Below are 25,883 nucleotides of genomic sequence, written 5' to 3'. Positions count from 1 at the left end.
GATTGGAGGAAAAAATACTTGAATATCTTTATGTATTTTTCTTCCAATCAAACTTCGTTTAACTCTAGCGTGGCATCATATAGAAGAAAGTAGAATAGGAAGATATTAAACATTTGTTTTTAAATTATGCTAGAAATTACAAGCTTAGCAGTAATAAACAGATGACTATTATTTATAAAAGTATAGTTTCTACTCTAGCATAACATGATATGATGAAGATAAAAGCAAAAACGAGAGGTGTAGAATTTATCATCTTATCTTTAACCCGGGGTGCAATAATAAGTAACAATTTTCTAATGGAATTTTCTACTGAACAAGTTATACTACACTCCTCTCATTACTTGACGCATATTATTCAGCAAATCCGTATCCCTTTTATTAATATAAAAGGCATGCAGACTTTCTAAATAATATGTGTCAAGTTATATTTATATGATTTCTCTTGTATTTTATTTTTAATTTACGTTATATTTTCATAAAGGAAACATAATTTTAATTTCTAGTATACAACTATTAATTTATTTCTATAATTCATTATCAAAAAATCTAATTAAATAAATTTGTAAATATCGAATTACTTTTTTCGTTTACCAAATAAATTGTTTAACAAAAAATTTGTAATATCAAACCTTTTAAAACCTTACCTATTATAGGATTTATAAGCCTCGTCTATTTCATGCATTTATTATATATATATACACTATAAGCCTATATAATATATATTAATAGATGCATTTTTATATAATATATAGGCTTATAGTAAAATCTGTCTAACACGGACTCTGTACAAACCGGGAGCATGTCTAAACGGAAAATAAATCTCCGAATAAAACGATTTCTTCCGTTCCCGTTAGACAGGTTTTCAGTAACGAAACGATTTTCTACATAAAATTGTTTCGTTATATAAGACCTGTTTATCGCGGAAACGGAAGAATTTTTGGACACAAAAGCGGAATTTTTCGGCGTAACAGTAGTTAAATACTAAATCATAAATTAAAGCACACTTCAAGGGTTTTTATATAAATTTTTTCCCTTTCTGTGCACTACATGTACCGTATGTCTTTCAACATATCTTAAAAAACGTTTATATTAAACAATTTTAAATTTATTTATTTATTTATTTCAATACATTAAGACAAGCCTTACGACAATAGATTTTCTCTCCCTAATTAACATTTAAACCCAAAATAAAATACATAAAAATAACAAAAATAATGATTAACGAATAAATTAAAATACAATTAAAAAGAATATAATATAAAATACAATAAATTAAAGGTTATGAATTATATGATATTTGTTTACATGCTTTTTTGAATTCTGGCCAATGCCGTCGCGTTCCGTTATAAACAGGTTTTACTAAATTATAAGCTTACACGTACATATAAATATATAATATGTGAGGCGCATAGTTTCATGTTAATTTTCCAGGTTCGAACCATAATGGCTGTAAATGTGGACTGGATTGATGGAATAAGGCAACGCATCATATGAGCCATCTAACAAGAGGGAGAGGCCTCTCGGAAGAACTTGGGAAACTGGCTCTTGTTTAGGTGTTAGACACGTGAAGAAAACGCGGAAAACTCCACGTGACTGTCTCGTTGTGAGAGGCAAACATGCAACCAATTATTAATGGTGGCTAATTTTGAAACTAACCACCAATTTTCGTTTCTTTTTTTCTGCTTTATGGCTAGTTTAGAAACTTACAAGACAACAGAAGAATCACGTAAGATCAAATGCTTGTCTATTTTTCTTTATTTTGAAATTATAAACTTGACCTTTTTTGAAACTATAGACATCGTATGTAGACACAGGAGGAGAGATATTATGACATACTCTTCTACAGACTATCCGAAGAATTATCAGTAGTTTAGAAAGATCAGTTTTAGTAAAAATAAACAGGTGTAAGTATTTTTAATAGAAAAAAAAGGTTTTCATAATGTCTTTAAATTTTAAAATTAAACAAATATTATGAGAAATGTCTTTTCTTATTATGCTATCAAAGAAAATAAAACGTGGCAAGAGAACAATTTTCTGTAATGCTTAATAATTAACTACTTATAATCGTGAATTACTGTATAACCGAATTTTCTAATTTGATATTATTCATTATAATATAATTGGAGAATCTGTATTTTTCTTTAAGTAGTTTAGAAATGATCAACAATAAAAGAAGTCCTGCATCCGTTGATGAATTAAAACTAATATTATTGTTTACAGCGTAGAAGTTGCGCTCGTACTCCAGGAAATAATCAAATCAGATATTTATTTATGATTTTTTTTTCAAATTATATTCTTATACATCTAAGTGTTTTAGATGATAGGTGATAGTGGGAGTTTTTCCTATACATCTCTTTCTATGTCATCTATCTAATTAAAGACGACTGACAAACAGCATCGTGATTCGTGATAGATCATCTTCAATAAACGAAAGCCCGAAGCGCCTTATGCATTCTTAATTATAAACTAGAGAAAAACCAAATTTCTGTTTTTCATTGGCAGAAAAAACCCTCTTTAAGATCAGTTCCGACTTTGTTACTTAAGTATGTACTTTTTACTCTCAGAAAAATTGCAGTACGCATCTTTGATTTATAGTCGCTTCGTCCGAATTGTCAGTTTCCTTGATTTATGATTCATTAATGATTTATTTACAATTTCACTTCTTCAGATGAATTTTTTTCGACAAAATGAAATCTCTGGTAGCACGTTTTCTCCGTTTTCATTATTAAATAGTTGCTCGTTCTTTTTTTTTTAAAGTGCGAATAAGAATTTATTTGTTTAATATTTAAAAATTTTACTTTAATAGCATAATATATTGGACGTTACATAGTTTATGACACATGGCGAGGATTATTTACTAATTTTAAACCTTGAAAGATTTGGATGTATTAATGAATATAATGAATACAAGAATTAAAGTAGTTAATTATGACGTAAGTATGATTTCTTAGAAGCTTCAGTGAAAAATTGTAAGGCTAATTATACGTTTCTAATAAACACGGGGGATAAAGAAGTTTTTGAAAGAAACCAGTTTTGCTTCCTTTTTTTCTCCATTTAATCAATCATTCTAAATTCCTTCTGAAGGAAGACTAAATTTTATTTTTATTTAAATTAACAGGTTTAAAACTCCTTTTATCATTAAATTTTTTAAATAGCTCCTATCTAGCACTAATTAATGAATCTATTTATTTCGTAAATATAATTTTAAACAGGAAGTGGCTTTCTTTTCTTTCTTTCTTTCTTTTTTTTAACGATAGACTATTCTTATTTTCTACAAAAGCCGGACTGTTTACTGTATAAAGATGTAGGATGACTTGAGAAAAGAATATTAATCATTGGAAAGAGATAGATTGAGTGCCTACTGAGATGCCTACTCAATATTTGTCGCCATACTTCGATTTAAGAAGTGTCTGAAATAAGAAATACAGGATTACAGATTAGGTGCACATTGTATGTCAAAGCTTACAGTCGTAAGTTTGATATTTGACAAACGTAGGAGTTAGCTTAAGCATTAATCTTTCTACATCTGAAATCTATTTATTTTTTTTTCATATAGATTTGTTCTGGATTTGTAGCATAAATTATACTTCGTACGATAGCTCAATAATTGGTTAATACAAATGAATTTGTTAAAAATTAAAATTTGTAGTCAAGTCTAAAATGTAGATCATAAATTCATCTTAAAACAATAAATTAATTTACTTTGAAGATAAGAAAAATTAACATTCTTTAAATGTTACGATAACGTCTTTGGAATATTTAGAACCAATTTATTTCAAACACACTACATATTTAGTTAATGAATTTATGAAAATTAGCTATAAAAATTCAAATTTACATCTAAGATTTTCAAATTTGAATTTTAATTGAAATGTTTCATAATACTACAACAAGTTAAATTGCTTTTAGCGTATCAGTTAAATTTAATAATTCAATATTAATTATAATGATTCATATACAGCATATACTTTTCAGTATTAATTATAATAATGTATTAGAATAATTCTATAACACGTACATTTAACAATTCATAATTTTTAATCTATTCGAAGTCATAATCGAAAGGTCTGGGTGTGAAAGGTGGTAACCCACATATACCCAGTTTGGAAAAAAGCAAGTAAACATTCCTTTGTAGTTTGTACTTTAAAAAAAAAAATTAAAGGGACCACTGACCGACTTTGCCTTCCTTCTAGGAGCGTAAATTGACACTTCTTATCATTTCACGTGACATTGGGTAGAGCAACCTATCAGTAACGATAACTCGAAAAGTGCATTTTGGTGGTTACCTTTTACACTCGAACCCTTCAATTATCATTATTTAACACCATAATTTGATCATCAACAGTTACATTTACTTACTTAATATATTTGGATAAGAGTAAATCAAGATTAATAAATGCCATTTTTAACGTCCATTATGTTTATCTTACTTTTTCGTAACTCGTAATAATAATTTATCAAGAAATTTATAATATTCTTACAGTGAAATCGTGTTATTTAAATAAAGTTATATAAATATTTTTAAGTTTACATTTTAAATTAGTTTAAAAATAAATAATATAAAGGAGAATTTCGTGGAGAATCGACATCCATTTATCATACGTTAGATTTCTCAACTATTTATTATGTGTTGTAGGTGTGCAGATCGACTCCCTGCTCCTCTGAAATATCTAAGATTAACTCGGTAATTCCAAATTATTATATTTTTATTGTAATTTACTTAGTTAATGGTGTTCCTATCTTTTACTCCCTCCTTTATCTTTCGTAAAACTTCTCTTCTCTTTAGCACTTAACGAAATTTATTCATTGTCATCATTATAATCTCCTTTTTAAAGATAAACATCATCTTTTCAATTTTCTGGCTTTTCAAATGAAAATGCTTAAGATAAATTATGTCAAAGATTAAACAAGATCGGCTACCGTTTTCTTATCCTTGGGGCTATTTGATAAGAGCGTTGTAACATCTCCTAGTTTTTAGTTAATTAAGCATTAATTATTTAATGTTGAGATCGAGCTACATATATTTAATTACGATTTAAATCTTTACACTTACAGCCTGAATTTTTATACGATTGTTTAAATATTTTATATTTTAAGAAACCTTGTTAGTTATTTGATAAACATCTATCAAAATATATTAAAGTTATCAGAAAACCTTAAAGACTAGTTTTATAAACTATTTAGCGGAAATAAAGATATAGAAGCAATAAATCCTTTGTAATATGATTTTCTCAAGGGCTTTCATATCGTTTAATCTTGTCTAGGTAAGCTGTTATAGATGGAATGTCTGGGTTAGTTATCTTTCGGGTCGAAGATCGTGGTTTAAGCTCGCTATCAGATTTCTACTCTCACAACTTATTGCGTAAGTTAGCAGAAGAGCAGAGATCGACCACTATCAGCATCTTAACTTTGACAAATTCCAGTTGGCAAATGGGCCACGAGTTTATCATTCCTTCATCCCCTTTTAAAATACTCCCATTAGGCTTTTCTTCATATTTTAATTTTTTAAAAAATCAATCATTTAATGTATTTTATTAACTTTAGTTTATTTTGACTTAAATGATCTTTTCTACATCCTCTCTTCAAGACTCTTCATTTAATTAAATACAATTTTAATTAATATAATAAAGATTGTTAAGAAAAATAAAATATATTCAGCAATTTAATAAATTAAATAATTACTTTATTTCTTTATACAGTTTATAAGTTTTATAATAATATTATAAAGATGATCTGTTTGAACTATTGTATCATAATATTAATAATTGAATTTACAATTTATTTTATTAAAATATCAATAATAAAACGTCAATTATTTCAAATAATCGAATATGATTTTAAATAAACAATATAAATTGTGTCGAATTGAATTACAATAATTGATGAAAAATCCTACACTTACATAAAATTTGCGCATTTTTATTTTATAAAGAAAGCAGTTTATATGATTTATTAAAACTTTCCAGTATGATATTAATATAAATTAATGTATCTGACACTCTTACAAAAGATTTTCCATTAAAGATTTATAAATCTGTAAATATTGCGCTTATTTATATTGTGAATTTTAGTATTTTTGACATCACGTGAGCATAATAATTAGAGCAAATTACAGTCAAACCTCTGAACAACGGCCATTGACGAGAACATACAAAATAGCCATATGTTTGGTGGTTATTTTGTATGCATTTTTGCTCGGGAAAAGCTCCCGAAAAAATGGCCGCTTCTTAAAGATGGCTGTTATTGGCGGTTCGACTGGATCTAACGATAAAGTTTTGATTCAAAATTTACCGTAAAATATTACAGTATTGCTATATAATAATAACTTTAAAAAGTAGTAAAAGAAGCAAACCTGCTTTAAAAACTAATTACGTAAGATTTATTTTTGCTTTATTTCAAGCAAAAATAAATTTATCTGTTAAAAAAGTTTCAAACTATTTAAAATCAGTAACCGATAGAAGATAGAGATAGAAATCTTAACCGATCTGAAAATTCTATTAAATTTTAGAGTTTGTGACCCTGGTTATTTCCATCTTGAAAAAATTTGCATCTTAAATTATGAGAGAGAAAGCTGGCTACCAATTTTCATAGATCTAAATCTATCAGTTTAAAATGAATTCACGATCAAATATCGAGATAAGCGAATTCTCTCACATATTTATGTCATTAATATTCATTTTTTAGTGTTGGCATTATTATTTGTGAAAATTCAGCAAACAAACTGTTAAAAATCTTTTATTGTCAAATCGAAAGAATCGAAGTTAAAATAATTTAATGCAAACACAAAATAGTAAGACTTTATAAGAGGTAACTGTAGAATTACAAATTCGAGTTTGAACAAAACAAGATAATTTTTTTATTATAACAATGCATTTTGATTTTAAAAAATGACAATCACTTTTCTAAGTACTTTCTTTCATTAATAATTGAAAGAAATCCTTCTAAAGAAAAGATGTGCCATTTTCTATTATACAACGTTTATTTTCTAATAAATTAATTACACAAAGTAATTATACATTTTGTTTATAACATTCGATCTAAAATTATAAATGATTAGAGTGAACAAACTTATCCACGGTTTTAAAAATTTCATTTATTGATGGATCAAAGATCCTTATAAGTTTAACCCCGAAACACTTGGTTCAGTATTATCCGTATTATCAATCAAGGAGTAAAAGTCAGGAGTCAGAAGTTAACCAATTACCATTCATTTTACTCTAAGCACGTGAACATTTCGACTCTTCGTCCCTGATTGTGAGCGTAATGATATTTAGTGGATCTATTTTACGAACAGTAGTAACATACAATACATCAAAATATATTTTATATTACTAATTTTCTATTCCATAGTGTTATATACGTTATATATATTATAACACCAAAGGATAGTTCATAATTTAAATTTCGTTTATGAAAAGCTCAAGGCAATAAAAATTTCATTGTAAATATGAATGAATTCGTGGCTAATTACATTACATTTGCAACCATCATATACAAGCAATTATATTATGATTATTACTGATGTTCGTAGAAGAGTATTATAAAAATTATAAAAAATAATCTATAATTTATATAAATCATTATATACACATTAGACTACATTAGATGTTACTGTAAAATATATGTCTACATTTTTTTGATATAAAGTTAATTAAATATTTGTGAAAAATATACTCAACAGTGTATATTCGAATATGAAATTTGGATATTGAAAATCTGTAATTGATGAAATATTTTATCTTTATGAACTCAAAACCAAAGTGATCGATTGTAAGCTGTTTTAAAATTCTCCATAATTATACTTAAAAGGTTATTCTAAATGTAGAATTAAAGTGCAAGAAATAACGAGTACATCCTGTATATTCTTTAGCGATGACAACCTATTTACAATTTAATGATTAGAATATTAATTTAGAAACATACAGTACAATAACCGAATGTAACATGGGAAAGTGTTACAAGAATTTTTTTAAAAATTGCATTATTCCCTACAAGTTTTATAAACTTTACTGTTCTTTTCTTGAGAAGATAGTGTTATATTTATAACAATAATTTTACTATATTCATTTGACTTTAAATTTATTTTAAAAACTAGAATATATATTTAAAAAAATCCACAAGTGAAACGGAGAATGAAGTCAATACACTTAATTTTATTAATTAGCAGCAGTTTTATTCCTTATTTTCATAAGAATTACACAACTTTACAAAAGTAAAACGTGTTATTTATGGTAGATATACTTTTTCTTATTTATTTAATGGCTAATTCACCAGAAAATCTTCTAAATTTAATCACAAAGATGAAACTTTTTAAAAAAACTGTTATCTAAATCAAAATAGAACATATGCCATCGTTTAATAATTAAATTACTTTTGATTTCCATTATTTCAGGATTGAATTTCTTATTGTTTAGATAAGAAATAAAAAGAAATTTCTTTCGACTTTTAAATTTTTATCGTTAATCTTTTTATTTTCACAATTCAAGAACTTTATTACATATTAGCAAAATACTAGAATTGTATCTTCAACTGCTTACAATATAAATCAATTTAATTTGCGAAGTCACTAATAAATAATTTAAATTGTAAAAATTAAAATTAAATTAATACAATTTAAAACAAACTCCTTCCTAGTACAGTAGATAAATTTAATATTCTTTTTTTTTATGAATTTTAGTCCATTACTAATTTAATTACATTTAAATTAAAGTAATTAAATTAGGCACTTAGTAATAAACTAGTTTTATTGCTAAATTATTAAACTAATAAAAATTTCCATCTTTAAATAAAAAATTATATAACATAATATAAAATTGCATTAATAATGTTATTAATAAATATAATAAAGAAAAATAATTTAAACAAGTGTTCAGAATTGTGTCAAATTATACAAGTTGAAAATTTATCATAAAACATGAAGTGATTACTTTTGAAAAATTTAAAATTTAAAATATTTCTAAATTATAATATGAACCGCTCTTCTGTCGACTAGCTTAGTTTTTCTTTAAATTATGTTTCGGAAATGCAAATAAACTATATTTAATTATAACAGGATGACACGAGGAAGTTATAAAACGTTAAAACGGGACGTGAAGAAGAAACGAAAAATCCAAAACGAATCATTCTAATTTAAAATACTCCTGGAAAGTTTCCTTTTTATACAAAAGTTTAATTTCCTTAAATATTTGATTAAAAAACATCATTTGAAATGACGTGTTTTATCAAATATTTATTATTAAATTGAACAGCGAAAGAAGCTAAGCGTTAATTGAATATAACGAGAAAAATAATTTTATTTAAATGAAAACTGTGCATTTTAAATCCAAATGTATGTTTTAATTAGAATTAGTGATACAGAATTTGTTATCTAATAACATTTCTTGTTAAAAATTAACAAATATAAATGAATGTATATTATTAACTTAAATTAGAACTTATATCTTACTTTATTGTTTACTTGTACGTTTACTTCCTAATCAATATCAAGCTGTAGATTATTTTTGTAAAGAAAAATAAATATAAATCATTTTAAAATTTAAAATATTATATTTAATATTTACCAATTAAGTCTTTATCCACAGATTTGAATCAGATAGAAAAATAAGATTTTTTTACTTCCTTTAAAGGCTTCATTATTAAAATAAATGCATAAACATAGTTTAACCTCAAAACTTTTATAACCCTTTCCTTTACAATACAATTGTTATTACATTATTTTAAAAAATAATTTAAAAGAAAATACTATTTAAATAGGTCTTTGTGATTCACATAACTTCGCTATTAAACGAAAATAATGTGAACTCGATAAATTTTTATAATTGGAAAATTGCAAAATAATCGATAATTTTGTTATTTAAATTCGATTATATATTCACAACTAGGAAATAATAGCAGATGGTTGGGTCTTGTGACCTGTTCTACTTTCAAAATATCTAAACAAATGGTGGGTTAACAATTTGGGATGTAATATCTGGCTATTATGTCATTCTACATTTGAATAATTACACGAGCATGTAGATAATTCCATATAAATAAATTTATATGAAGAAATCTGTATCTAAAGCAATAAATTTAACAATTATTATTGTTTTATGGAACACGTTCCTAATATTCTAGAGAATTATAACTTGTAAATTCAACATATAATTATTCGAATAAAAGTTTTTGAATAAATATTTCCAGATAGAATATATTATAATGTTGGCTTCCGTGTCGTTATATACGTTATCGAAAACAATGACCAGTGTGAAATTAATTATTATTTTTTTTTATATTTAAGTAGCGCTTAATACTGAAAAATTTGGAAAAATTTATTTTCGGTTCTAACTTAAATACTTTTGAAATAAATTAATTTATTAATTCAAAATATGTTAAGAATATTTACTATAGAAAACATTTTAATACATAATTTTCACTCGTTTCGTATTATTTTAACAGCTTAAGATGATTATCGCACAGTTTTTTATTTTTAAAATTATATATATGTATATATACTGCCAAATGATTTCAGATAATAATATTTTTAGTTACAACGCTTATCTACAGCGAATGTCGACTGGTGTTTTTTTAAACCAGCATACCCTTTCCATCTTTGTCTGTTTTTGTAATATTAACCTGTGTCCTTTTACACAAAACACTTCATCTTTTGGACTGTAACCTTCATATTAAATGCTTTTCACGAACATAAATACCACTTTCTACTTTTCATAAAGAACTGGGAGAAGACAAAAATCCGTCCTCTTATCTCGAGTCAAAATCTGGACAGAATATTTTAAATTTATCTTTATTTATTTAATAATTATATTAATTTCATAGTCGTGCGAGGTGACATTGATTTATGTTGTATAAAGTATAATCGAAAGTAGAATTATATTTTTACATTTAATTATACAATGGATAAAATACGCGCCAGATAAAGAAAAAAAAATATATATCTACTTGAAAGTAGAAATGTTTATTTATATAAGGTTAAGATTAAAGTTTTGAATTTATGGGATAGTTTCGAGAATTCAAAGAAGACGGCAGAATGTAATAAAAGATACCATCTTATATGAAGAAGTAAATGTTTGTAGAAGGAATACAAATCATTGGTTTTTATCACCTCATGCAATCCCACGCTTTCCGGAATGATTATGATACTGGATTTATAAATTAAAATTAAAAACACATTTAGAATGTCAAATTAATCATTTTACAATTTAGGAAACAAAAACTCTTCCCAATTTTTAAATTAACTTTGAATATTTTCTACGTGTTTGGGTGATCGGTTGGGTGATCCATAAATTGAATAATTCGTAATGCATCTTGATTAAATAAATAGATTTAGACCTGGAGGAGACAAAGTGTTTCGCATAATGAGGAAGATGATGCGAGATTAATGTCCTGTTAATGAATAAAAAAGTTACAAATCTTAAAAGCTATTATAGATAAAGTAAATATATCATTTGTCAGCTTCTGAAGGAATTTATTAACCCAACATAGTTTAAATGATCGGAATAACTGCATAAATAATTAAAAAAATAAACTTATTATTTTGCTTGAGGAACGAAAAAAGAAAACAAAATTCAACTTTTTTAATTGAATATGTTAATTTTAAGTATTTTAATAATCTACTTAACTCATTTGTCCAACAACATACGTTTCAATTCATGATATTTAACACTTTTACACGTAAACAAAATATATTACAAAATGAAATTATGTATGATATATAATAATAAGAACATAAAGTAACATTAAAAAAGGGAAGAAATAATTGCATTCTAAAACCCAATATATTTTTATAATAAATAAATATTTAAAAAATTCATCTTAAATTTTTGTGAAAAATTCATTTAAAAGTTATGTTAATGCTATTTGAAGTTATACGAACTCAAACATTTGTACAGTGTAAGAAAGGACATACCGTATATTTCCGCAGATAAGACGATAGTTGAATTATAAAAAAAAAGCCCCCAAAATCCGGGGTCGTCTTATAGGACAGATACAAGAAAATTAGATTGAAATTTATATAAATTAAAACCGTTATAAGAAAACGGACAAACCGTATTTACTATTGTAGTAGAGAGTAGGGCATGTCCACAAAATAGAATAACCCATACGATGTTTTTGTGAATAGTCAAGGTCATTACCCGAATGGCCGAATCAGCGCGAACGTTTGCAATAATAGCAAGGCAGAAAATAAAATTTGTTCATTCGAAAAATTACGAATAGCACATAATTCCGTATACGCTATACGGTATTATTATCCAGAAGATGATCTCTGATCTAAACTAAATTCATAGGCCGTTGATAGTTTGGGGGTTGTCTTATAGGACAGATATATGCTAAAACTATAAAACTGACGAAAATTTATACCTCGTCTTATCTGCGGAAATATAGAGATATTTATAATTGAAAACATATACAGTATTGTTGCTGAGTGGTTTAAACCACCGAACACTAGTAGTTAGTCGCATGTTCGCGCCTCTCCAATGGTAGTTTTCCGCGTTTTCTTCACGTGTCTTGTCTTTCGTGTTTGGCAAAGAGCTACTGGGCTATGGCGCCATGGTAAATTTTTTGATGGACATGTTATGTGATATGGTTAGTAGTTATATATATTTTTGTTTTATACGCGGGGAATAATGCCTTTCGGGAGGTCTTTTAAGGGTAACTAGCCCCTATTCAGGCGTTACAGACTTAAAGAAAACCCGGAAAACTCCACGTGGCCAGCCCGTTCTGAAGGGGTGCAAATCCACGACCGAACTCCCAGTGTTCCGTAAACGGAACCGCTTGGCCACTGGTTGGCCTCTTCAGGTGTCAATTCCTAAATAGGAGCCAGTTTCCCATAGACATCCCTTCTTGGAAGATTGCCCTTTCTCATCAAATTAAACCAAACCTTTTTTTTTCTAACAAGAAATTTAAAATTATTAATTTACAAAGCTTAAGTTTTAATTTTTTATATCTTCAACAAAAACTTAGCAAATAAATCACATTAAAATTAATTTTTCGGACTGAAAACGAAAATTTGATAAAAGAAATATACTTTTCTTCTAAATTGATTATTATTTTCTTTTTTGGATCAAATTAACATAAGGAAACTAGCTGATATTTAATTATTCAATAAAAATTTAGAATTAAAGTTATTTATGTAGAATTTGTTACAATTTTTTACAATCAGATAATTATTAAATAAATTGTCTTTAAAAAGCATAAATAAGAATACAAACAAGTCTGAAGAAAAAGTTTACATTGAATATCTTTGATGTCCTATTTAAAGATATAGATCGCTGCAGTTATTTATTCAATAAATTATCTAAAAACAAAAAATTGTTTGCAATTAAGTATCATCTTGAAAAGGAAAATAAAAATAAAGAAACTGTTTATTAAAATTTCTTATTTATAAAAAAAATGCACGGTACCTTAATTTGCATATTTAAATTAAAAGAAAAATAAATAAATATATCGAAATTTTAAAAAAAATTATCATTAAATTATGCACAATTATATATTCATGAAAATTTATATTCTAATTTAATGGCTTAATCTATTGACTATTCTTATTCTAAATATAAGTAAATGTTTTCGGATATTTTATTATAACACTCAATTAGAATATTATTTTACCATCTAAAGAAAGACTATTGAATACAAGAATTAATTTTTATTCAAATTATTAAGATGCAAGAGACTGGATCTGACTTATCCGGGATAGACTATTACCGAAAAATACTTTGTATACAATTACCATTACTATATGAATAAAGATAGTAAAATGTGTTGTGCTTCTATTTTTGTTTCTTTTAGCTCTTTAAGAAAGGAAAACTTTTAAATAGCTACGCTCGCGAAATAGTATACAGTGTGCATAAATTTGTGGTTGAAAAGAAAAGAGAAAACTGAGTGAAGGAATTAAACAACGTTTCAAAACGAGTATTGATGGCAACGAGAATATTGAAAAGGACAGCGGCCGGATGGCCGAGCGGTCAAGGTTAGCAGCCTGCCGCCCTGGGGGACCCGGGATCGAATCCGGACGGGTCGAAAAATCCCCAGGAATTTTTCGGGGGGTGGTCCGTCCGGATATGTCGGTCCCCGTCCCTCACCACCTGGCCGCCCCATTGTGGGCCTGGCCGAACCCATAATGGGCTTGCTATAAGAGGCCCTCTTAGTGCCCACTGGGCGGAAAGAGTTACAAAAAAAAAAAAAAAAAAAAAAAAGGACTGTTCTTTCGATTTTAAAAGAAGACAAAACCCAGAAGTTAGACACTCCCAGAAAATAAAAGACCACGTATATCTCCAGTAACAGGTTTGGACGAGTTCGATTTATCTGTTGTTCACAGGGCGGTTCATGAAATGTATGCGTAAAATGTTTTGCCATTTGTGCATAGCAAGCAGTTTATAAGCACATTGAGAAAAAAACTTAATTTTCACGTTCAAGAAAGGTCTTACAGAAGCTAAGTTTTAGATGGAATCAGCTAAACGATAGAAAATTTCTGTGGAAAAATGCGCTTAAAGTTTCAATGCGGAGAAATTGAGTTCGTTTAATAAAAATAAACGCAGAATTAATGAATCTTTGTCCTGTTGTATGGCTTGATGATATATGGTTTTTGACGAGCCACTTGGGTCGAAATTATGGATGGACATAACTGTCAATGACCCTTCGGGTATTGCTGTCCCTGTGTCCAAAAGAAAAAAATAATTGTCATTCATGAGAGTACTGAAGACGAGTTTATAGAGGGAGCTGATTTGATTTTCGCCTCCAAAGCAAAACCCGAGGATTATCATGACGAAATGAACTCCAAAATCTTCAAAGTTAGTTTGTGAATAGCTTTTTAAAAACCCAAACATGTCGAAAAATTCAATTATTGCGGTGGTTCAAATCGACAAGGCATCTACCAGCCAAAACGGGAAATCAGAGATTACCAACTGGCTTCGAAATCATGGTGTAAAATGTAATGATGGATTTCTAAAACTTGAACTTCTGGAAAAATTCAAGTCGATTCGTGGCGAAATTTATTATTGATGAACGGGCTAAACAGGGGGAGACACACAGTAGTAAAGACCCCCAGGCAACAAAAAAATTTTAGAAGACTTTATTCAATTGAGAATCGATACTGGCAAGACAAAGTTAAACTGGCACATAAAACATTAAAAAAAAGTTATGTCTCCGCAAAATGAACTTATAAATTTGTGTGGTAGTGTCGTAAAAGACTTCATACTCAAAGACGTTAAAAAATCGTGTGCCTGTTTTACACTGGCCGAGGAAACAGTCAATATATCAGGAAAGAAATATTTATCAATTGGATTAAAAGTTTTTGACAAAGAAAAAATGATGCTATAATACGTAAAGAATTTCTCGGATTCGAAGAATTAGAAGCTATGGATGCAAAACCATAGCAATCGACTGCGCGATTATGGCAGGAATGTACGAAAAATAATAAGGAATAAGTACAGGAAAGTCCTGATTTTTTCATTGTTCAAGTCATCGGTTAAACCTGTGGTGAACGATCTGAAAGGCGTCGCTGAAATTCGCAATACAGTGCCCACTGTAAAGGACATTATAAACTTTTACCGAGAATCTGTTTTAAGGAAAAAGTATGTTCCAAACATATCGGCACTCTGCGAGACAAGATGGTCGCAAAAATACTGAAGCATTTCCATTTTCTGGGAATTATGCAAGAAAACTTTTTAAAAAATTCTTTCCGCCCTGTGGTCACTAAGAGAGCTTCTTGTAGAAAACCCATTATAGGTTAAGACAGCCAGGTAGTGAAGGAAGGGGACCGACATATCCAAAACAGACCACCATCTGAAAAATTCCTAGGGTTTTTTGGCCATCCGGAGTCGAACCCGGTTTCACCAGAGCGAATATTTTGTCATTTTGACCACTCGGCCATCCGGCTGTCTGGTGCAGAGACTCTCACAAGAAGGAAACATTGCCATAAGAAAGTCGACTGCATTGTGCTGCCACGAAATCTGTATTTATTATCTCTACTTTTATTATAGCCAAGTACTCCACTTTACTAGAACTTGTTGCAAATATTATGGAATCACAAAATTTGTCTTCTGTAGGCGCGAACCATATTAAGAAAATTTTGAGCACAGCGAAAGTTCACAGCCAAAGTGCTGATGCCGATACGGAAGATCTCTCTTCTGCCCATGCCACTGTTGTGGAAATATTAGTATAATTCAGCCACCCAGAGTAGTAAAACACCAGCAGCATCGTTCAAATCTTCATTTGCCGAATACGGGAAATAATCGACACTTATTCCATTTTTTGATTCGTTTACGTTCTAACCCAGGCCTGGCCAACCGAAATTGTTTCGCGGGCCACTTTGATCACGCATAACATTACGATGGGCCACAATTTAGGCAAACATGCTTTTAAAAAATTAAAACAAATACAAAATGAATAAGATTTTATTGTTATACCAAGAATTCGTACTCGCACTTGCGCATTATAACAATGAGACATGCAAATTTTCATTTATTTAATTGTTTTGGTATGCACATAACGGGAAACAAAAGTTTTAATAGATATATAATATCGCTTAGCGGGCCACACAATTTAACGTGACGGGCCGTGGGTTGGCCAGACCTGTTCTAACCTAACCTAACCTATTCTAATAAATTACCATAGTTATTAACTACCAAATTATTAGAATAAGTTAGGTTAGGTTAGAACGTGCGTCCCACTGTTTCCTTGCTGGAATCAGAAACGAGCCGCCATCTTGGCACCAAGGGTAACATTAACCGAAAAATCATCACTAGCGAAATTATATTCAAATTTTAAAATATCGAAAATTAATATGTTAATTTTCGATAATTTGCCCTATAAATGCATGCATGCAGTTTATTATGTAGTTTGTTGTATTATTAAATTGATAAAAAGAAAAGTTATTAACAACTTATCCTTCTTAGCTAGATTTTTTTAAAAAACAGTTATCAGTTATTTTCCCTGCTATTATGAGATTTTATTTAAAAATAAGTTTGAAGGACATTGGTGGCAAAACGGTAATGCGACCCTCAAGATCCCTTTCCCATGTTGCACTTTGCACATGGATCAGTATTTCACACCAATACAATTATTGGATTATAAGCAGATCGGGAATTTCAAGGAACAGGAAAAATCCAAGCAAGTTCAACTCTTTTCAATTGTGGGCTGCTAAGTGAACAATGAAAACAAAAGGACGTGATGAATTAACCAGTCAGTTAAAGGTGATGTACAAATATCAATTGTGAAATAGATGGATATCAGACTAGTAATGCTTGCTTCATCTGTTGAAGGAAAAGAACCTATAGGTGAGTGTAAGAAGAAGTGGTCAAAAATATAAAGTCTACTATTGTAACTAGACCATTTGTTGTTTAAACTTATAATGAAAACATAGGAGGCAGAGATCTATTTGACAGTTATTTCCATCTATTGCCAAAGCTCTAAAACTAGAAAATTGACTATGAGAGTGATTTTCCACTTTGATTTTGCTTGTGCTGCTGGATCGATAGTCTACAGAAGAGATAGCAGAGCACTAAGAAAAGAAAGAGGAAAGATTTAGGGTTCAAAGAAAAAGTGTCAGAGTGGCTATTACATTCAAATAGTTCAGAGAGAAGAAAAAAGAAAAACAATGAAGACGAAGATAAAGAAAACCAAAAAAAGAAAAGAGTTCAACTCAGCATCCTCGCCAAATACAACGCGGAAGTGGAGCAAACACTTGCAAGAAGTTACAGATGGCAAAAATCACCGTTGCCGAATTCAAGAATGTCAGAATGCACGAACTAGAGTAGATAAAACTGTAACGTTATAAGGACTACAATCATTAGGTGTCCGCCTCTATGAGTAGAAACGGGCCATTATATTTTTCTATAAAAAATCACTTCGTACAATGCTTACTTGTATCTGTAGTTTTTAAATGAATTATGTACGAAACTATGTTCGAAAAAGAAAATATGCAATTGGCGACGTTTGTCTTGGATAACGTACTTTTCTATAAGTTAGCAAAGATATGTCGTCGGGTTCAATCTCGCAGACATTATCTAGAGTTTTTGGCATCTTACAGCCCCAAATAAATTCCTTTGAAAAATTGTTCGCGAAATGCAAGGCGCTGTAACAAGCTAGAAACTATCACAACCAGATAGAATTTATAAATTATTTGTCCATATATGATTCGTTGATAACAGCCAGGGATTGTAATTGCTTTTTCGATCACTTGAAGATGTTTATTGTTCAAGTCCTGAATAACGCTGAATTCTACACGAATAAGCCGTGTTTTGAGTAATAATTGTCCGAATAATTATTTTTTTTACTGTACGCGCTTTTCTTCCTTTTGCGTACTATATTATCCGTATTGCACATTATTATTATTTGACTATATGAACTTTCTATTTGCGATTAGAAATGTCTAAGTATACAAAAATTAAAGGAAATTGTTTTTGAATGAGATGGATGTGCTTGCTTTTTACTGCATAACAAACTAAACTTTGGTGCAATGTTTGACACTACTGGACATAAAATCTCTTCGACATTTTTTAGCGATGAATGGTATTGGGATTTGATATGTGTTAAAGCTGAAAAAGTAATTTCACATAAATATGTGGTGTTGAATGGCAGAAGAACATTTTCAAACTCACACATATTGTAAATCATTTTCAATAGACAAGAAATTATACAGTTGGTCACATTTGTCATGTCGTATGTTCAGAGAATATTATACATCTGGAGAAGAAAAATGCCGTACAAGTAATTAGCCATTTAACGGCTGTGCTCGAATATATTCGAACGAACTAAGATGGCCAAAATGCCCGGGCTCAAATATATACCAGCGACGATATATTTTGCCCAATATTCTCTTTTATTTATGTTATTGCAAAAAATGCAGTTTTGATGAAAAATAGGGTATATAATTTTTGTAACTATAATAAATACAATTTTACAACTTTTTGTGCAATTTTTAATTTTATATTTTTGTATGTTTTTAAACAAATTCTAAAACTATATTTTTTCATATGTATATATATTGTTACCTAATCAATAAATCATCACAAAATATTTATATATCTTTATTTTATATTTTTTGGGTCGCGAAAAAAATCACTATCATAAATGGGGTCGTGAATAAAAGAAGTTTAAGTAGCCCTGTACTAATGTATAGATTTTGGCCACTTCGAAATAATGGTATATTGTCAGAGAACAAGTAGACTATACAGTCAAACTTCGGTTTACGAACATAATTCGTTTCTAAAAGTTGTTCGAAAACCGATTTTTTCTTAAACTGAAACAAATTTTCTCATAAGAAACAATGTAAAATGGATTAATTCGTTCCTGACTCACAAAACAAAAGTTTTTTTTACCTTTTTAACAGCATTTCATGCATAAAAATGCCTAGAAATGCAATATAATATAATATTATCTATATCCATTATATATATATATATATAATGGATATAGATAATATTATATTATATTGCATTTCTAGGCATTTCTAGGCATTATATATATATATATATATATATATATATATATTAAATATTTCGTTATCTAACACTTACAAAAAGTGCTATAAACTGCCTGGATGAAATATAATCAAATCAATTAAGACAGACAACAAGTACTTTATCCACACTTTCCGAAATACAGTAAGAACCCGCTTAACGCTGATTCAATATAACGCGGTCTGCTTGATGCCTAAAAAACGTTCAATTAACGCGGTATTCAAAATAACGCTGATTCAAATTAACGCTATATTTCATTGATTCGTATATAATACAATTATTCCCAAACACGAACCAATCAGCAAAAGGTGGCAATTCGTCGGAGCGTTGTACTTCTCTTAAATCTATTCGTTTTGTGCAATTTTGGAAAAAATATAACATCTTGGATGCCATAAGAAATATATCGACTTCGCTTGGCAAGAATTAACTGATAAATGCATGAACGGAGTGTGGAAGAAGTTATGGCTGCAGGTACCCAAGAATTCTCATCGAGAACAGCCTATCGCTGCATCTTTAGGTTGACAAAATTGTCAACTTAATCGATACAGGAGATGTAGACGAGCAGGGTTTTGCGGAGTTACTGCAGGTTTCTGGTAAGAGCCTTACCAACGACGACCTTCAAGGAATTCGTGTAGAACAGGAAAATAGAGATTCTGTAAACGACGTACCCAAAGAACTTGCTACAGATTTTCATAGTAAAAGTTTGGTAACGATAACTGAAATCGTTGATCAAATTGTAGCGAATGCAGTGGCGTAGCGTAGTGGGGGCGCAGGGGCGGCCCGCCCCGGGCGGCACTTTTAGGGGACGGCAAAATTTCACAATAAATACACAATACAGTTTACACCTGTACAATACACAATAAGGTTGATTGTTCTTTGCCGAAAAGTTTTTTAGAATTACTGTATATTTTAGTCTTTTGAATTGAGATACCTAAATAAGGGGGCTACGAAATTTCCCTCCACCCCGGGCGGCTGACACCCACGCTACGCCACTGAGCGAATGATCCAGAGTTTGATAGGAATGCCGAAACAAAACGAGGCATTTTGGATGCGATCTTCTGCTACCGACATTTACTCGAGAAAGAAAAAGAAAACGACCAATCAAACTACAGGACTTCATCGCAAAAAACAAGAATTTCAGAAGAGCCAGAACCTTCGTCACAAAAAATGAACTTTACATTTTTGTGCGCATATGTTTATGTGTTATTTAACATATATTATTATGCAAAAATTTATATAAAAAGGACTTAAAATTATGGTAAAATTTGCTTATTTTTTGGTCGCGTGTTTCCCTATTCCTATTTACTCTATGTTAAAATGGTCTCGTTTAACACTGTTTCGCTTAGCGCTTTGTCGTCTAGGAACGCATCCCCTGCGTTAAGCGAGGTCTTACTGTACTATGTTTGAATTGCTTTGATTTAAATTAAAATTAAAATTAATTAATTAATTTTGATTTTATTTTTAATTTTTGTTTCAGTTTCAGTTTCGGTGTAAAAACCAGAGTTTTAGTTATTATTTTATTATTTTTAGTTTCAATTAACTGGTTACCTAATATCAATAAATATATTAAGCATTAATATTATAGATATATACTGTATAATATATTAATAAGTTTTTGCTATTTAATTTAAACACTTTTAAATACGAATTACTGGATTTCATTTTTATAATGCAAGTGTAAATTAACATGGTTTCTATTGATTAATTTGATTTAAATTGAATTGTAATGCGTTCCCGGAAAACCGGAAGTAGTAGCTTACCCTCATGCGCATTGAAATCTAAGTTAAGTCGATGATTCGATTGTTGTGATGTCTAATGATGCCAGGTGAATCTCGGCGCCACTACTGTCGTTGATTTGTCGGGCCGGCGACTTTCTTTACCATCGGTGGTTGGCTCTGCCGAGTAGCTTGTTCAAAAACCGAGTTATCGTATGTAAACCGGAGCAAATATGGTGTTTAAAATTTTCGTAAACAGGGACGAGCGTTCGTAATCCGAGGTTTGACTGTATTTGTTGAGAATAAAAATAAACGTTTTGAAGAAAATAAAATAGAAGCTTGCATGTTTAAAAAACTATGTAAGCATCTTACGTAAGATTTAATAAAATAAGTGGGTGATCGGTTAACGAACAATTTCGTTTAAGATTTTTATGTTCGGACAACGAACACGTGTTCGGATAATAAATACCTCACAGAACAAACACAAGAAGAAGCGACGTAAAATAATGAATACCGATTGGTCTTCCCTTGTTTTCAGGCAACAATTCGAAGCTTTTCGGAGCGCGGGAGACGTCGACATCGACGCTCAACCCGGTATATACTGATCGGACAGTAATCCTCCGAACTTTGAAACTTTCCCTTTTAATTTCTGCCTTTCATTTTTCTGACAGAAACAATTCTTTTATAGTATTCGCGAGGCTGACGGGTAGGCACTCATTAAGTTTTGCATCGGTTTTTATTTTCGAAAGGTGAGAGTATAATAGCAAAGGTAGAGAGTGGACAGAAGATGTCTGATGTTGCTGGACAGTATGGCTTGAACAGGTCTACAGTCCGCAATTCAATCGTATTTAAGAAAGATACAGTATAATCGAGAAGACTCAAGCAACTAAAGGAGTAACAAAAATAAGGACCCCAAAAAATAAAAAAATATATACTTTCTTACTACGTTTATTTATATGTAATAATAAAAATACATAACCTATATACACAGTCTTGCATTTTTATTAGTCATGTTTTTCCCGTTTGTGGGGTTAAAGAATCTGTCTAATGTCGATTGCTTTTCTCTCTTCTTTAGGATTTTTCAGAAGTAATTAATAGCATTGTAATTGTAGAGATCCCTAAATCTATTAACCTCAACCTGGTTTGGATGCCATACTAAGACCGTTGTTCTGACATCCTCCCACTTCTTCAAAAGATTTTTAATAGCAGATATCGGCATTAATCCTCTTTTTCAGAAGAAAACATCTCGCCGAGTTTCTTGGCGTTCTTCATTCAAGAGTTCTTCTGTCGTCAGATCAGTTTCAGGTTTCATTATGAGCTCTTCAATGGTCTTTATTTCTTAGATGTGGTAAATCGATAATCGGTTAACGAACAATTCGGATAGCGAACAAAGTCTTGGAACGGATTATGTTCGTTAACCGATCACTCACTGTATTGTATTTTAAAATTATTATACTTTCAATTGTAGAAAATATTTCATAATGACTAAATTCTTGCTTCCTCTATCGTTTTCGTTTATTTATTCTCCATAGCGCACGAAGTTTCCTCACTTTTGGATAAATGAATATATTTTCATTAAATATGAAATTTGTTGATACTGTTTGGTAGAATACTCAACTGGTAACCAACTGTTTGGGAGAATAGTATTGCAACTAATTGGTTGCAATAGTATTCTACTCGTGACAATTGATAAATGAAAAAATCTTCCTCGAAATGCACTAGAAATGCGGTTTTATTATTTAACACCGAACGGAAATTGACGTAAGTTTAAAGACGAGCATTGTAAAGCCAACCAGTGATGATAAATCACCAATTACGGTGTCACCTCAGTTCGTCATCTTAGTTATTATGATTCTGTATAGAGTGTTCTTTATATAGAAACATTTGCAAAGAAATAGAGGAAATCGTAAAGCATGAAAAATTTGTGGAAAATTCTATTTAAAATGTATTGGAACTATTTAGGCCTATAATATGCGAATCATAACGAATAAATTCTTAAGTTTTTTATTAGTTAAAAATTCTAATTTTTATATCAACTTATATTTAATATTACACTATTAAATTTTAAAAAAAGTAAATTAACATTATATAGACATTTTTAAAAATAAATATTCTACATAAGAATTAACATAAAAATTTTATATCAAAAATGTAGAAATGAAATAAATCGAAATAAAGAAATAATCTAATGATATTGACCCCTTATGAGTACATTTATATGTTAAAAATACCTCCAAATCCCAAAGTCACGATTCGACACTGTCGTATGACCTAAGAGGTTAAAAGTCGTTTTTATCTATGTTCTGATAACTGCATACCATTCTGTTAAAGAATCATTAATTATAAAAAAACCGAAAATTATAATAACCTATTTATTTGTAAATAAGAAATGAACGTGCAGATCCGTATTTTATCGATTAATTACAGCTAACAACTTATTGAAATATATTATAAATATCAAATAATTAAACACTTTTAATATGTTAATATGTATTAACATATTTTAACTTTCGATACCTTCGTGAAAATTTATTAATGAAATCACGTAACTTATACGGTAATATGATATAGGAGAATATTATTGAGTTTCTTTTAATAAACTATTTCAAAATTCATTAATTTTTCAAAATTCTATAGGCCTATTTACTTCTTTTTATATTTGCATTTTTATATAATATCCTCGACGAAAAAAATGTAACAGATTTGCAATAATTACAATGGTTAGTTTTATTTACTCTCTATTTTACATATTTGACAATTAAAAGAATGAATCTGTAGTCATCCATTACCATCTTCTCTTCTACGTTTTCTTTACCTTCTTCATCTTATAGAGAGGAAATTCAAAAGGTATTGCACATTATTTTATTATATTAGAATAGAAAGTGGATGAACTTACTAAACTCCACTCTTTCACTGGAGCCTCCTTGTTTGTCAATCGTAGATTACTTGTGTTTCGGTAAGTCCACCACAACGGCAGCAGATAGCGCACATACACTCAAAAAACGAATTCTCCGAATTTGCATTTCGAGAACAAGGAAAGCTATGAGGAGAATGTGGCAAGACCAGCCACTCGTACTTGCGCATATCATCACCTACTTCTCATTTGACTGTGCTCTCCGAAACTTCTTCAGTCTGGGAAATGGGCTGTGTCTATTTGCTGGACTGAAATTTTAATTCCAGTTCAAAATCTCTAGCATAGAACTCGTTAATCGCAACAATTCGCCCAAGGAAATTACTGTCCCAACAGTGATATTGAAATATCCAACCAGATTGTGTCCATCAGGTGGTTGGGTACTAATGTGGCCAGCCCCTTGTGTTTTTCCAAAACCTCAACCAAAATCATAAAGACGGAACCATGCGACATTCCCATTGCTGCCGCATTCTCATCGCATGTGACACGATGATCCTTGTTGGGAACCTGCACGACACGTTCTACTGTGTGCTTGTCCGTGGCGGTCTTCGACTTCGGATAGTTCTGAATGCTACGGCGAATTTGTTGAAACGGTGCCAGCTGAGATATCATATTTTGATTATGATGGATTCAGCATACGCTACGTAAATCTCCATCGGTGTTTTCCCACGTAACGTTTTAATTTTGATAAACGACAGTTGATAGTCACTTATGACAGTACCAAAATCGTGAGCATTTTGATCACTGCTTGTCCAGAATAACAATGGCCGGATTAACCATTAGGTAAAATAAGCTCGTGCTTACGGCATTAAGGAAAGGAGGCATTACAGAAATTTTTCATTGCTTGCTTTAACTTGAATCACATGGTGTAAAATTGCAAATGGTGCAGCTGAACTAAGTCAACAAAAAGGTCCACAATAAATGAAAAAATTAAAGTATTTGCTGGCGCCATTCATTTCGAAAAATAAAATTTTATTTTATGTTTTATTATTGTTTATATTTTAAATTACATATACAACAGTGTTCCTTAAACTTTGCTCTCGCAAGACACATCCAGATACTTTGGACATCCGATCATCTTAATAATTTCATTATCTTAATTTGATGTAAATAAAGAATAGTTATACAATATTTACTTTTTTATTTATATACATTACTAGGTTGGTATTGAAAAAAATTAAATATATTGGACTCGAAAATCCTTAAGATTTTGGCGGTCAGTAGTCGCTTGTGTTGCTATTCAATTTTACTGGGCTCTATTTCGTAACTCTGAAATATCTCTTAAACACCAAATAAACTTTAATATTTAATACATAAAAAATTCTACTGACTTTTGAGATAAATTATTAAATGACATTCTGATTTAACGTTTTTTCATGTTTACAACATATGTGAAAACAAACAATAAAAATCTACACTTTAGAATACTTTTTAAAACTTTCTCCGCCCTGTGGGCACTAAGAGGACCTTTTTTAACAAGCCCATTATGGGTTAGGCCGGGCCCACAATGGAGCGACCGGATGATGAGGGACGCGGTCCGACATATCCAGACGGACACCTCCCGAAAAATTCCTAGGGATTTTTCGATCCGTCCACATTCGATCCCGGATTCCTCAGAGCGGTAGGCTGTCACCTTGCTCAATCGGCCATCTGTTCGCTCACTTTAGAATATTGTAATCATTATGTTTGATTTTTATATTTTATTAATTAATGTTCAATTGCCAACATTAATAATAACATAAAATATTTTGTGTTAAATTTATTGTTTAATTAAAATAATGTTATATTATGTATATTTAA

At 29.9% G+C, this 25,883-nt stretch overlaps 1 protein-coding gene across 1 annotated transcript in view; it reads left to right on the top strand.

The window, feature by feature from the left end:
- LOC136978726 (protein lifeguard 1-like) overlaps window positions 1-25,883 on the top strand; it is a 351,072-nt gene that overhangs the window by 97,902 nt on the left and 227,287 nt on the right. The window lies entirely within an intron of this gene.

The sequence above is a fragment of the Centruroides vittatus genome, unplaced genomic scaffold (assembly GCF_030686945.1).
Source record: "Centruroides vittatus isolate TY-2023 unplaced genomic scaffold, ASM3068694v2 contig_549, whole genome shotgun sequence".
NCBI classification, from domain to species: domain Eukaryota; kingdom Metazoa; phylum Arthropoda; class Arachnida; order Scorpiones; family Buthidae; genus Centruroides; species Centruroides vittatus.
The sequence above is the reverse complement of the archived record's forward strand: the minus strand, read 5'-3'. Positions and strand labels throughout refer to the sequence as shown.